Below are 15,546 nucleotides of genomic sequence, written 5' to 3' on the forward strand. Positions count from 1 at the left end.
AGTGTGTTGGGCTGAACCAGAAACAAGTGGCTGTGTTACATTGCTGTCTGTAACTGTAACACTACATGAAAGAATCAAAGCAAGAAGAGACATACCTGACCACAATACCCAGTGTTTTTGCTTGGCTCTGCTGCCTTCTGGACCTACGCACATGTTTATTTTCCCCTTGCTACTGGCTGTTTAATAAAGAACAGTGGTTCCTCGACCACCTGTCTCTTTCAGATGTATTCTCTCACTCTCCATTCTCCCTATGCGCAGCATATCCACAGCTTGCGCAGCTGTGACCACTTCAGTGTAAACAAATAATCTGCCCATTGTTTTTACAAATTATATCCCAATATGTAATATCTACCCACTTTGCCAGACAAGCAGGCGGTGAACAGATGCACCAGGAGGGGGGTAGAATTGCAGCTGGGGATAAAAATGCCTACTCTTCATTATGGTTGGTCCAGAGGCTTGCTGCTGGCGGCCTGAGGCTGGGACTAGGACAAGGGCCAGGGCCAGAGCTGGCTCAGCTCCTGGCTGCTGTGTACAGTCTGCCTCAGTCACAACCACACTGTGCAAAGCTGCTTCACACATATAATTTACTCATTATTTACAAAGTTTTTAAAGAATTCAGAAAAAAAAGTATTGCAGTTGAGTGAGCTGGTGGAAAATTAATGCAGACTGAGTTGCCATTCAGTGAAGAATAAAATTATATCTAGTTATATAACGCTGAAATATGGCAGGCTTATGGAGTCACAGTCAATTAGCACAGCTGATTGAATGAAGGTAACCACAGAAACCCTATACTTTGAAAAATGAATTACAGTACTGAGGAGAGACAGTTTAACCAGTGACTGGCATACCGAAGTACTAGGGTAACTGTAGGTACTGCTGGTGACCGTGTCTAATCCAGTATGCGCACAACAGACAGACATTTATGAGGGGCAGGAAATAGATGTCTCTCATCCCTCAGTTCATTCCATAAAGAATCTTCAACTAGGGAACAGTATGTCTTTATGAGTCCTGAAAAAATATCTCTGTACCCAAGCAGGAGCATCAAAAGCCTCGGTTGTTTTGTAATGGCATGCTTTTGCTCAACGGGGAAGCATCTTATCAGACAGAGGCACAATAATAACCCCAGTGGTTCAACCATTGTCCCTTTAACAGTCGCCAGGCCTTACTCAGAGCTTTTTGCCACTCGCCACCTCCTTTCATACCACCCTGGCTCCCCCAGTCAATCTCATTTGCTTCAACACCCAAAGTCTTTAACGTCCCTGCTTGTTCTCCATCCTTTCAAAAAACGCTGCCTTCAACCCCACCAAAGACAAAGGCCGATGCACAATTTAATTTGTGTAGAGACTTCTCAAAGGTGGAGTCCCTGGTAATAGATAAAGATGTGGAGGAGGTACAGACTTTGATCTCTCTAGGGGGCAAATGGATTGGATTGTCTTGCCTCTCTGTTGGTGGGGCTAAGCTGGTGACAGAGTGAATGGCAGGGGGCCATATCAAAGGTAGTTATCTTCAGACACTCTTCTCAGCAGCACATTAGTACGCTATCTAAATGTTGATTTGTTTACACCAACATCTAAGGATACCTAAATGGTCTAACAAAAGGAAACACCAAACAAATGTAAATGAGCAAACTAGTTAAGTACACTTTACTCTGTAGATGTGACAACTCTTCCCTTCCACATTGCAAGGTTTTACTATTAAAACTGTCCAGAGTGGAGAAGTTAAAAAGACCCAGTGTTAATTTGAAACATTAAAATTTCCATAATTTAAACCCTGCCTCAAATATGCTTTATTTTGTTATTTACTGCCTGGTTCCTCCATTCATAGAACCAAATCTGAAGAGTACAGCATGCTCATTGTCTATGTTGTGGGCAAGGAAATGATTGGGAACACCCTATAGATATAGCAAACAACCATGTTGAGGTTGCTGACTGTGTGTGTTCCTCCGTTGTGGGTGGGAAACATCATATTACTGTCACTCTCACAGCTGACTTTAAGAGAAAGGTATAAATCATAGACATACAAACACCCTAGCGCCCACTCCCAGCCGCAGCTAAAGACGAAGAGTTAAATTTAGCATGTGTGACATCTTTTTCCCTAATTTGATGAACAGGGAATATTTAAGAGAAAATACAGATCTAACAACCTGGTATTTTACTCACCGTATAACACAGAAAACATAAAATGCTTAAACTGAGAAAATGCACCATTTAAGAAATAAATGGAGCTGGAAATGTAAGTGGTACTACAAAGAAACAGCTGGAGGAACATTTAGTAACTAATTAGGTTAATTGGTAACAGGTCAGTAACATGATTGGGTATAAAAAGATAATTTTGGAAAGGCAGAGAAGTAAAGGTTACTATTCAGCAAAAAAACAAAACAACAACAACAAACACCAGTTCTACAAATTGTGAATAAATTCAGAATAATGTATCCTAATATAAAATGTGAATATCTCATAATGTCATTGTAAGATGTGCACAAAGGACAAGACCTGGCTCTCTGATAGTATGAGGATGTATTAGTGCTTATGCAAATGAGAGCTTGCACATCAGAGTACAGGAGTCTGGGTGTTGAGCTGACCCGCCTGCAGTCCAGACCGTTCAACATTTGGCACATCATGAAGCAAAAATACAACAAAGAAGACCCGGTACGTCTGAGCAGCTAGAATCAAGAACAAGGGAGGTTACACAGGGGTAAACATGCTTGTGTCTTGACTTTTCTGAGACGTGTTGCTGCCATCAACTCAAAATGTTAGTTAAAAATTAGTTTAAACATATGTTTCTGTGGGCTACTGTGAATAAAATATGGGTTTATGAGATTTACATTGCATTCTGTTTTTATATGTTAAAAAAAAACAAAAAAAAACCCAACTGTGGCAAACTGTGCTTGGTGTCACAGTTTGCCACTCTCTGTACACATGGCCCACGTGCGGTATTGCAAATAAGCATCTCTATTTTTAGGGACTTTAAAAGCAGTGGCACCCTTTTGGGTCATTCCATATCCTTAGAAAGAGCTCCAGAGATTAACAAATTCTCCTGGCACTCAGATGGGATCCCATTTCTCAAGTCTGTAGTACTGTGAAACCAAAACCAAGCGTAAAACCTCCCTCTATCCTTGGTGTTATTTTTGAAACTCTGCTAAAATTCGGGTTGACATGTTGATTGAAAATGCACAATATTTTGGTTATCTTGCGCATCAAAGGTCCAACTCAGCACATTCCCAAGGGGCTTGAATTGTGCTCAGAAGCCTCAGTCTAGCCTCCTGTTTCTGAAATGTACATTTCAGCCCTTCTCTATGCACATTTCCCATTCTAGCTGTCTCTTTGGCTTGTTTTTCCGCTTGTCATTGGGTGTTGGTAAATATTTGGTGGACAGATATTGCATTCTGAATTGGTACCCCTTTGCATAATAGTTGTTGTGAAGGCATCTCATTGTGTCTCATTTAAGCTGACCACAGTGTATTTTGGTGACGTCGGCAAGGGTTGGTTCTCCACCACTCTAATTAGCATTCCTTCCAGATTAAACAATGATCACTTGACTACGAGTAAGCTAAGGTTGCAGGAAGTAATTTAAAGAGCTGATAGGAACCCATGATTACAAAGCCAATCCTCCATGCATAATGTTTTAATTCAGCATAAACCCCATCACCCCATTTTGTCCCATCACTAATCTTGTCTTAGGTTATCTTCAAACTACCACTTTGCCCTGCAGCTACAGACCTTATCAATTATTGATTATGTCTCTTAGATTAAAGGACCTGCTTTCATTTCCACAAGAATGTGCCCCGCTCTTTGTGTCCACATGGAAGCATTTGCTGGACAGATGGGGTATTTTTCCCCTCTAGACAAGGTCCCACTGGTCAGAAAGGGATTCACAGGGACACGGTAAGTAATGGTGTTGTTGATATCCAATTGTTGCTCTCTTTGAAGTCCAACTACCAGGTGATCTGTATTTGACCATTGATGAGAGATAGAGCAACAGATGGGTAGAAAGGAAGAGAGAGCAGTGAAACACACACACGTGTGCGCACACACACACACAAAGAAAAACATGAAAAAGTCATTGCAGTAACCCAGCTGGAACTTCTAACATTAATCACAGAAGCATGTTTTACAACAAGTCATCTTAATTCCTCCAGACAATCCAGGGCTGTCAAATGGCTGCATAATACTACCTCAACCCTCCCCTCCAAGCCTCCCAGACATAATTCCATGTGCTGAGAAGCTGAATTGCCTGAATGTGGGTTACACACAAATGACGGACATTTTGTCTTGGGGTAATTACTAATATGCCACTGTTGTTGCCCAGGCTGCCTGTATCTGGGTTTTGGTTTAAATGTTGGGTTTACTCTCCCTGGGCTGTGTGGCTTGCAGCAGCTTAATCACAAAGCCACAAGCATCTCAGCCATTTTGATAGGAGCCAAACTGGGAATGGCTTCATATGCAACGCTGTTTTTGTTCGTCCTACATATAGCAGCATTTTCTGCAGCATCAGCAGGGCAGCTAAATTGACATATTTCATGTTGACAAGCTGAAAATGTGCATATAAAATGAAAATAAACTCAATTCAGTTGTGGACTTTAAAGTATTAGAAAAAGTAATTCTACTTAACAAGTTTTATTTTTCTTGTGCAAAAAAAAGGGCAAAAGCTCTTTTTTAATCTGCTTGAAGAGACTATAATAGATTTGTTGTTTTCATATTTATCATCATTATCACACAGTTTCCTGTAGTTTTCCGGTTTTCACTGACAATAGCTGAGGGCATTTGGAGAGAGTTTCCAGACCAGTTTCAAGTTTGGATGAGAGGATGAGTAAGAAACCAAAGCCTTGCAAAAAAGATGAAAGAGTATTAAGTGATGAAAGATCTTCAAATGGACATTAAGAACCACAAGCTTGTGTGAGATAACACAGATCACCAGTCTGTGAGCAAACACATGGGCAGCATTACTCTTATCAGCCAAGGACAGACTCTTCAGCATCAAGTGTCCTGATCCCATACAATATTTCCCAGCACACAGGTGTTAACAATCGTTTTCAAACGGCCTTGTTTACAAAAACACCAGCATTAAAAAAAAAAAGGATTCAGCGTTACAAGCGACGAGGCAATTAACGCCTGTGTACTGCGTTGAGCGCCTCAGCTCACTGCTAATGGTTTGAGGCCAAGTACCAAGCCTGCTTTTTATTGAGCCTTCTGCTTGGGAAGCGTCCAAATTTAGCCTCAAGAGAGGTGTGGAAACTTTGGCTCGCTGGAGACGAGAGGCATTTTTGTTGTGCTGTATGTGTAATTTACAATCAAGCTGATATACGAAGAAAACTTGCTACTGTTGACTCCTGCAGTGCAATCACATAAAGGTTCATTCTCATTTCATTTCCTTTCTCACGTTTTACTTTGCATCAAGTCCTCTGATCTGAATGAGGTGACCTACGAGTTCACATCACATATTTTTACAAAGAAACAGTTTTTCTAGTTTGGCTTCTTTACATCACCACAGCTGATTTTAAACAAACAAGGAAGGTGTGATTGAAGTGCAAAGTTTCAGCTTTAATTATAAGGGATTTAACAAAAGTATTAACTTAACTCTTTAAGAATTACATACATTTTATATCTATTTTATATATGAACATCACCAAAAGCTGAGGTTCCTCCCTTGAGATGCTCTGCAAGGCTGTTACTGCAGCTGCCTTCAGTTGTTGCTTGTATGTGGCTCTGTTTGCCTTCAGTTTAGTCTCCAGTAACTGAAAAGCATGCTGTCTTTGACTGAGTTCAGGTGATTGACTTGGCCGTTGAAGAGTACCCCATTTCTGTGCCTTTAGAGACTCTTGAGTTGCTTTAGTAGTATGCTTCGGGTTATTGCACTGTGAAGACTGATCTTCATGTTTTGCAGCATTTGTCTGAATCTGAGCACAGAGTATAGCTTTGTGCACTTCAGAATTCATCCTGCTGCTTCTATTTGCAGTCACGCTATCAATAAACACTAGTGACCTGGTTCCACTTGCAGCCATATATGGTCATGCTATAGCATTGCCTCCATGTTTGACAGACAATGTGGTGTGCTTAAAGTCATGTTTTCCTTTTCACTTCATTCAGGTATAAGTTAAACTTTGTTTAATCTGGCCAACGATGAATCCAAGCCTGAAGTATGCAGGATCTCTTAGATTCTTTCATTCTAATCTGACCTTCCTACTCCTGAATCTACTCCTGGTTTTGTGCCTTGTTGTGAACCCTTGGTATTTAAATTCATGAAGGTGTTGATTGCAGACTTTGACAATAACATACCTACCTCCTCACCAGTATTCTTGACTTAGTTTGGTGTTGTGTTGTAAAGGTATTTTTTATTTATTTATTTTTTTGACCAAGGAAAGAATTCTGTCGTTATCCACTTTAATTGTCTTACACGTTCCTCTGGGACTTCCGGTGTTGCTAAGTTGGAGTTGCAGTGCATTCCTTCTTTTTAAGAATGTTTCAGACTGTTGATTTGATTAGAGAGCTTTAGCTATCTCTCTAATAGGATTATTTAGGTCTTTTAGCCTAATGATGAACTTCACTTGCATCAGCAGCTCTTTGGATCCCATACTGAGAGCTTCAGCAAACAGCTACAAACCAGTTCACAAAAATGACGGCAATTCTTAAACAAATACTGCAATACCTTTGTTAAACTGTTGAATTGAAGCTAACTCTCCACTTCTGTCATATCTTGATTGATTGATTGATTTCAAATCAAAGGGTGCACAGAGGCCAAATTCCAAAAATGTTTCAATAATATGTTGAGATGAGCTGCAAATGGAGCGAGCGGAGTGTATTTTTGTGAAAATAGTCTCTTGTGTTAAAGTCAGTGTTTCGCCAGCCCATCAATCCACACTGACCTCCCCCATACAAGCATGTAATCTTCCTAGTTTGCTTCAGTCAAACTTACTTTCTTATTAAGGGAGGACAGTCTCTTATATTTATACAAGTCTGTCCTCAGAAACCAATATTTCAAGTTTCTGTCCCTCATTTTACCACTTGTATTTTGCGGTTCAGTCCTTTAAAAAAAGAAAAGAAAAAGTTGAGTTGTTCCTCTCATCATCCCATGCCTTTTCCTTTTCTTCTTCCGCTTCACTTTCCCTCTGATCTGTCACAGAAATTGCAAGGAAGTGAACCCCAGCTCCTCAGAGATCCTTGAGGACATTGTCAGGAATGTGTGTCCTTCCTGACATTACAACACTCTTTATCAACTAACAAGAGGAGTAGGAAGAGAGCAGGGAGGAAGAGAGAAGGATGTCAAGATGTTAGGAGCAGTTAGAAGTCGGGGGGAAAAAAGGGAGCTCTTTGTGGTTGCTTATCTGACAGGATATGAAGCAACCCAATGGCTTTGGCATTTGACAAAATAGCTTCCTTCAATGGGCATTCAGTAGAAGAAGCATCCCTTGACATGAGGCCACATAAGTCTGAGCAGCTGACGGAGGGACAAAGAAAGAACAGGAGAGTTTCAGGAAGAAAAAAGACAGCCGGAGGGTGTTTTAGAAGTTCCGTATTTTGTTAATTGCCCAGATAAGATGTAGCAATTTGCCAGTAGTTGTGATGATTATCAATGGCAGCAATTTAACAGATGTTAGTGCACATTTAGAGCTTTTAAACACATCAGTCTTTCCAGCACAGACTAAAGGGCACTTCTAACAAATTTATAAATCCAGGAGCAGAAGATCAACCCTCCAAAAGATACTTAAAGTTCGTGCATGCACGAATGCACACAGAGCATCAGACACTTGCACACACATGCACAACTGCTTGAATATTATTTTTGTTAATGGGATCTAAGGGGACATCATTCTCCTGATGTGGTGTAATTGAAGCTGCTGTATTAAAGGGTTGTGTTCCTCTCCTGCTGTTGAGACACAAAGTACTGCAAACCTCATCCCAGTTATTAACCCAGGAAGTCCGCACGGTGCCTGCACTCTAATGAAAGAGGTCAGAACGCATTATATTTATTTATTTCATTTAGACGTTGCCCTTTTGACCGAAGCGAAGCTATCCGGTCCTCTGTGTTCAAATCTCTGATGGTTCTGTTATCATAATTTTTGATTATTTTCTCTCTAATCATACCAGTGGATAAAAACAGGAAAATTACACTGGCAGTTTGTCATTCATTCATGCATGCTGTAGTAAATCTACCCGTTTTTTCCTACTTTTGGGAGAGTAAATAAAGTAATGGAAAGAAAATAAAAGAGAGATTTCAGCGCAGGCTTCCAAGGGAACTATCACCTGATCGGGAGCATTACCTTTTGAACTTCATGAGAAAGATACACAATAGATTTGCTGTCATTAGGATTAGCCATGTCTTCCTCAAAGAAACATTTAAACCATCTCATTATGTGGTTAAACCATGCATTTGTATCACAGGCTGTCCCCATTCTGTCATCTAGTTACTCTTTAATATTGAAATTGTACATATTTCTTTGCTTTCCTTCTCTTTAGCCACAGCATTTTTAATCAATTCTGTCTGTGTGTTTGCTTTTTTTTTTTTAATCAACTGCGCACAGATATTTTCCATTCATTATGAACTGATGTTTTCATCTGCCAACATTTGCAGATAAATCTAATTTGCCCTGTCCACACCCCATTCTTAACACAATAGGCCTTCTTCTCACAATACAACAGCTCCTTGTCTTTAAACAAATTAACAGTAATGCATCTTAATGGGGTTGAAATTACAACCCCTTGTTGCCAGAGGGCAATTTCTGACAGGGACTTGTTATTCTGGATCTAACCAAACATCTGGAGTTTCCCATAATGCACTTTTTATTGGTCCTCTAGCTCTATCTCTATTTTTCACCTGATTGGACGTGTTTCTTAAGTGTATCTCCCGAGGAATGCCATCACTGTTGTGTATCCAAAGATGAGATTAAGTCTTCAGCTCTCAAAACACTCCTGATTTTCTCACACAGGGCAAAAACCAGTCACAATTGCATTGTTTCCTTTCCTTTGATGTAGGATTTGAGCCCTGACGGACGTTTAATATCATTAACAGTCAAAATCAGGGGTGGTCTTTCCTGATGTTAACAGCTCACCCTGCTTTTTGTCTCGCTGATTCCAAAAGACCAGATTTTTCCCAGGCTGTTGAACATTCACTGAATGGTTTAATTGCAAGCAGACTCAAAGAGATGGATATTTGAATCATGCTGAATAAAATAGGTCTCCATCTGGATTCGATAAGTCCATAGATGAACACCATCTGATGCTTTACACTTCAAACAATTACATTAATTCCAGGGCACCTACTATACTTTAAGGCGCTAATCATAGAGCAGGCACTTGGTTAGAAAATATGCAGTTTCATGTTATGAATACTTCACGTTGCATCAGCCCAGAGGAGGGAAAAAAACACAATGTACTTGTTAAGAATAGCAAAATACATGAAACAAATTGGCCTCTTGATGAGTGAGAACTATTAGATTTTATCGCATGCATGGATAGTCTCCTCTGAGACAAGGGATTGAAGGGTTTCCACTTTTTAATACCAAAACAGTTTTTAAGAATGTTTGGAAACAACACAAACATTTGCCAAAAGATCTGCTGCAATCCCTGACTCAATAACATTTACACACCAATAGCTCTGATCACAAGAGTTCACAAAATATGTGTCAAAACAGGTCGCAGAGGAAGCATGAATCTATAATTATATAGATGGTATAATTATGAATCAAGCGCATATACAATTCATGGTATAATTATGAACCTCTGCAGCTATAAGCCACTAATGGGAACTGGGAGTGTGGAGTTATTCAACATGCAGACAGCTAATTACTGTGTAGGCCTCGTTAATTGGTTATGCCCCCTGTTTAGAACGGGAGTGTGATCAGGTTGGCAGATTTATGGAGTGGCACGACACAACACTGATGTTTTGAAGAAGCATTTTTTTGGGGCCATCTTTCAACTGCATTTACCAGAATATGTGTGAGTAGTGTGTATTACAGGGGCTGAACAGATAGATTTGTTTGCACTGAGGACATTTGATCTTGCCTTTAAAACAAATGGGGATGTGACATCTGCCACTGTTTGTGTGATACTGAGACTTTCACACGTGATAAAGATGAAAAGGGGAAAAAAAGCAGGCTTGCAGAAGCATCCAAACGATTAGCTTTGTGGTAGTAAAAAAGAGAGAGAAAGCATTTGGATCACCAAAGCAGCTTGGTTTTGTATGGAAACAACTGCGGCTGGATGTTTGGTTCTCATGGAAGCCACATGACAGGGAGGTCATGAGAAAGACAGCAGGCCAGGCGCTGTGTGTGATCCCACCACACTCGTTCTCCACCACACTTTTGATGTTTCTCTCCTCAACTTTTATCATTGCTCCATGAGAGACCCTTACTCTCACTGTCAGTGAGAGCAGACACTCACGCACACACACACACTCCCTCTGCTCTTTCTCCATCTAAGTAGAAGCTTGGCTACTGCCGCCCATTTCCAGCTTCACACAACTATTTTAACAAGCACAGAAATCATTTAGCGGACACTTTCCTGGATCATAAAACACCAAATGATGGCTTTGGGATCCTTAGCTTTTATTGATCTGTGATCTCCGATCAAATGTATATAACCTGGGCCAAGTCTAGTCAGCTTTGAGGAGAGGAAATGGGGGGTGTAGGACGAGGATAAGGGAAATGAAGAAGGGGGGCTGTTCATGTGAGGCTGAAATGTGATATGGAGCCTGTGTCGCATTAGCCTTAACGGGCCGTGTGGCAGACGCACTGGCACCACGGAGTGGAGAAGACGGGTGGAGGAGGAGGACTCAGAGGAAGATGAGGGAGGCCAACCGGCCGACGGTCTGACGCAGGAGGACTATATGGAGCTTATGCAGCAGGAAGGAATGTCATCATCCCCACTGGATTTTCTGGCACCTCCCCAAACAAAGACACAAGAGAGAGGGAGCATGATGCTTATCCCTGGATCTAAGTCACCTTTGTACCCACAGCACACACATCATCACACATCTCCTGTCAGCCTGTCATCCCGCAGGGTCACGGTCAAGCTGGCGCTCTATCTCTGTGTGTCATGTTGTCTCTCTCCTGCTCTGTAATTTCCTCTTCTTTTTTTTTCCTCTCCTTTTTCCCGGAAAGAATGTGCCTCCTGTTCCTCTACCAGTTAGTGTCGGGGGGCAAAACAACCCATTTCAGTGTCTGACTCAGCTACAGACTCTCAGAGGTGCCTGAAGGATTCCAAGAATTCCAGCATTTGCACCCACAACTGTGACGCTACCTGAGGGAATGCCATACAGATCATACCAGACACTTCCTGTGCAAACTCATGGCTTATCTTCCCGCAGTTTCATCTTCAGATGTCAGAATTTAAGATCAGGGGTGAAAAGAAAGTAATTGCACTTGAAGCTGAGTGGATTATTGCACAAAACATTCTTTCTGTGCACATTGCATGACAATGAATGGAAGGAAGAGTGATGATGACAGAGAGGATAAAGGAGAAACAGAGGCAAAGAGAGCAACAGAGAAAAGGAGAGACAGAGCCAGAGTGAGATGAGTGGAGGGGTAATGACTAGGTCTGCTCAGGACAGAGGAGGCGGCAGAGGGGGAAGCGTCTCCGATCGTCTCCTCGTGGCTCCTCTTTGGCGTCTGTGATCCTCGGACCCTTCACGCAATCTCCCTTATTACAAGGCTTCCCCTCTCCACACGGGCACCACTACAAAATGGAGCAATTACATTTAATTAGGCTGCAGAGGGTAGCTAGCCTGCCCCATCCCAAAACCTCAGAGAAGTGCAGACTTCAGGTAACACAACGGTCGGGGAGGACTTCAAAGAGATGCAAAATTACAGCGCCATTAGTGGAGCCACCACAGAACTGCTGTGAAGCCAGGGAATCATTTGACCCAGAGAGGTAGATTCAAAGGAGTTAAACTGAAAAGCAGGCCAGTGGAAAAAAAAACCATCTCAACAGCAAAGATTAAGGGACAGACCAAGCACTTTTTTAAACATTGTTTGTCTTGCATGAGAGACTTTAAAAATAAAGAGTCTTTACAACAACTATTAGTTTCCCTCATACCTACAAAGGTATCTTTGTAGCCTCTCTGGAAGGATGCTCATTTGGGCCATGTCAAACATTTTGTGGTTTAAAAAAAAAAAAGAAAATTCATTTTGCTCCAAAACAAACAAATCAAAAGTAAGTGACCCGTTCTAGGCTCTCCTGGAAAGATGATATTCAAAGCTATGCCACTTTATCTGGCTTCTGCTTGTAGCCCTGGGGTTCGGTTCACACAGGGCATGATTACCCTAAAAATGTTATTGATGCTGACTCACATGGTCTCCAACCAGAATGGAAAATTCTGACTTGAATGCTATTAGGCATGCTTTGGAAACAGGAACACTGCTGTTTAAAGACACAACAGCCACACAGGTGAGGTAAGAAACAAAAATGACTCATCCAGCATTTTTTCCAATTTTTCTTGTTGCTTGTAGTGCAATTAAGTGGACTTAGTCTAGTAATGGATTGTGGTTTTTTGCAGCAAATTAAAGGACAGCTTATGTTCCACTATAAATGAGTGGTGGAACATAACAAATGGTGCTTGTTAGACGTCTGGGAAAAAAAAGAATCACTTCACTGCACCTTTCAGTGTCTCATGTTGTCTTCACTTCCATCAGTCTTTTCTAGTAGGGATGCAAATGCACAAGAAAGTCCAACATTCATGTCATATTTCTGCATCTTTTAAAGCTCTAACACATAGCTGCACTATTTGTGCAGGCAATTGGGATTTTTTTTTGTGCCTCCACTGGATAGATGATAATGAAAAGACAGGACACAATCAGAGATAAAGGAGGGTATATGTAGCAAAGGTCCCAAACTGGGCTAAACCACAGTGGTTACCAGCACCAGACAGGGGTTAAAACCTTAAAGCAATTACTGATCCAGATTTAAATAAGGTGAGACAATGCCTTTTAGAAGACTAATTTGTCTTTTAGGAATTATAGAAGCTGAAGCTAATTTTGCATCTTAAACTACCACACTACCCAATGGAGTCGCCGCATGGAGCTGCTTGTCTTAATCTGTTGCCCATATTTCATAAACACAAACAATAGTAAATTTTTATTTTCATTTTCATGCCTTGCCTTGGTGCTTACTAAACCGTTCTTTTGCACATGTTAATGTGTCTTTTGTAGTTGACTGTGACTCCATAAAGGACGGCCAGTTCTCTCTTTTTTTTTTCCCACCACAAATTAGTTTCATGCTGCGTCATGATTTACTGTCTCCGTTATAGTAATCACAACCAGATCTGCGCTCACCGTAGACTTCTGCAAACTGCTGGAAACGTTGACAGCCAGCCAGTCATACCGTTGTCGCCTGAGCCGCCAGTGCTCTGAGCGTGCAAGGAACACTAGACATACTTCAGGGACTGGGCTGATGGTGGACTGTAGTGTTCGAGTGTATCCACCCACTGGATTTTCTTTTGTTGTTGTTTTATTTAGTATACTATGTGGTTAGCAATTATAATACTATCCCCTATAAAATGCAGATACAAAAATAAATTCTGTTGAAGAAAAAAACGGAGAAATACAAGCAGTATGCTAGAACATTCGACTGAACGTTGAGTGCATGTCATAGGAAAAATGCCTTGATTATATCCTTAAAATGCACGACATTTTAAATGCATACGTAGCTCACATACTGGATCAGGAACCAGGAAACCAACAGGAGTCTACATCCAATTACAAAAGAAAAAAGACTTAGTTGTTCTCACAAGGGCTTCTTGCATGTGATAAAGTGTTTATATATGCAGCACGACGACTTCACATACAGTAAACTATTGAAGAAGACAGTGTGTCTCGCTCCTACATCCTGAACTTGGTCTGCTGTGGTTGGATCTTGATGACAACATGATAAGACCAAAAGCATTCCAGCGTTCATCAACTGCTATCTGAACAAAGCCTGTCTCTACTTTAGACAGCATGCATCTCTTTAAAGGGACGTCAAACTTAAATGCAGCGTCTGATGATGGTCGCAGCCTGGAGATACAGATACTAATGTAAGTCTCAGGATAAGAGTGAGCAGCACTAATACTGTCTAGATAAAAGCACTTCACTTGTTTGACATTTTATGAAAAGCACATTCCAATAAAAAAAGAATGGCACATTAAAGTGTCATCGTATTTTCACCAGCAGAAGCTTTGTGTCTTTCATGACAGAAAGATACGGCATGCTGCACCAAGCTTTCACCGCAGCCGCATGTGGAATCACTCCCTCTTCATCTGGTTTTCAGCGAGTCCTAGGGTAAGGTGACTGACTTAACCTGTCAAAAATATTTTTCATCTAGTTACTTTCCTGTTTTATCATCGTCCTGCTGGTCATTGAAGTGTCCTGTGTCTTTTTGACAAAACTGACTGAATCTCAGCACACGCTCACATCTCTCCATTCACTGTGTTGCTTCTGTCCGCAATGAGGTCTTCATTAAATGCCAGCGTTCCACACACATAAGCATCACCACTATATTCGACAGATGAGGTGGTGCTCAGGGTCTCAAACTGCAGTCCTTTCCACATATTTTGTTCTTTCCATCATTTCTATTTTCATAAGTTGGCGGCAGAACCCCACCTGTTTCTTTTATGTTTGTTTGTTTTGGGGGGTTTTTGCAAACTGCTGTGTGGCCTTTCTGTTTTTTGGGCTTATCACTGGTTTGCAGCTTGTTCTGTATAATCCAAGGTTCTGTTAAGTCTGTTTTTCTTCTTCTTCTTCTTCTTAACAGTGCCAGTTAATTCATTTTGGTTCGGTCATCATATGACTCATTTTCTTCAATCTATAAAGTGGTTTGCCCTTTCCAAGCTGTGTTTTACTATGAACCTCATTATTATCTTGTTCTCTTACATGGTCACCTTTTACCTCATCATAATGACAGCCAGGCACAGTCAAATCTAAACAGAAACTCTCACTACACGGCGAGCCACATGTGACCTCTTTTTGAACAAAATCACTAACCTAGCATATTTTAATTTGCAATTTGACCACTGTGTGTAAAAATGCTAATATGTTTCAAGCAATTCTATCAGTACTGATATTAACTTACTCCTATTAAAGCCTTTCAAACTGAATTTACTGAAGCACATGCCCAAAACAACAAAAAGTTAAATAAATAAATAAATAAAAAAGTGCAAATATCCATACACTTGCAGTCTGGACTGGACTGCTCAGTGAAGTGAAATTAAGTGGGAAGCAATATCTTGTCTCTGAATGGTTCAGAGAACGCGGATATGAGGCATGTGGTGCACAGCTGTGTTTAGCCTGAAGCAAGTCCAAACTTTCCTAGAAATATATATTACTGCAACAAAGGTGTTCCTCGAGCTCTTCTATCAGGATGTACTCACATTCAGCTGTATAAATTTAGCAAAATCTACACAACAGACGCTTGCGATGAATATAGCTACTGCATGATATGTAACATTTAAAGAAAATAAACAACTTTGTCAGAGATTCAAATGCAAGATAAACTAAAACATTTTGTAAACACATTCTATATTTTATAGAAAAATTGCTCCTCCAAGCTTCCATATGTCATGCTTTATTCCCAAACCCAC

This window comes from Pundamilia nyererei, unplaced genomic scaffold (assembly GCF_000239375.1).
Source record: "Pundamilia nyererei isolate P.nyererei 1_Seehausen unplaced genomic scaffold, PunNye1.0 scaffold00024, whole genome shotgun sequence".
NCBI classification, from domain to species: Eukaryota; Metazoa; Chordata; class Actinopteri; order Cichliformes; family Cichlidae; genus Pundamilia; species Pundamilia nyererei.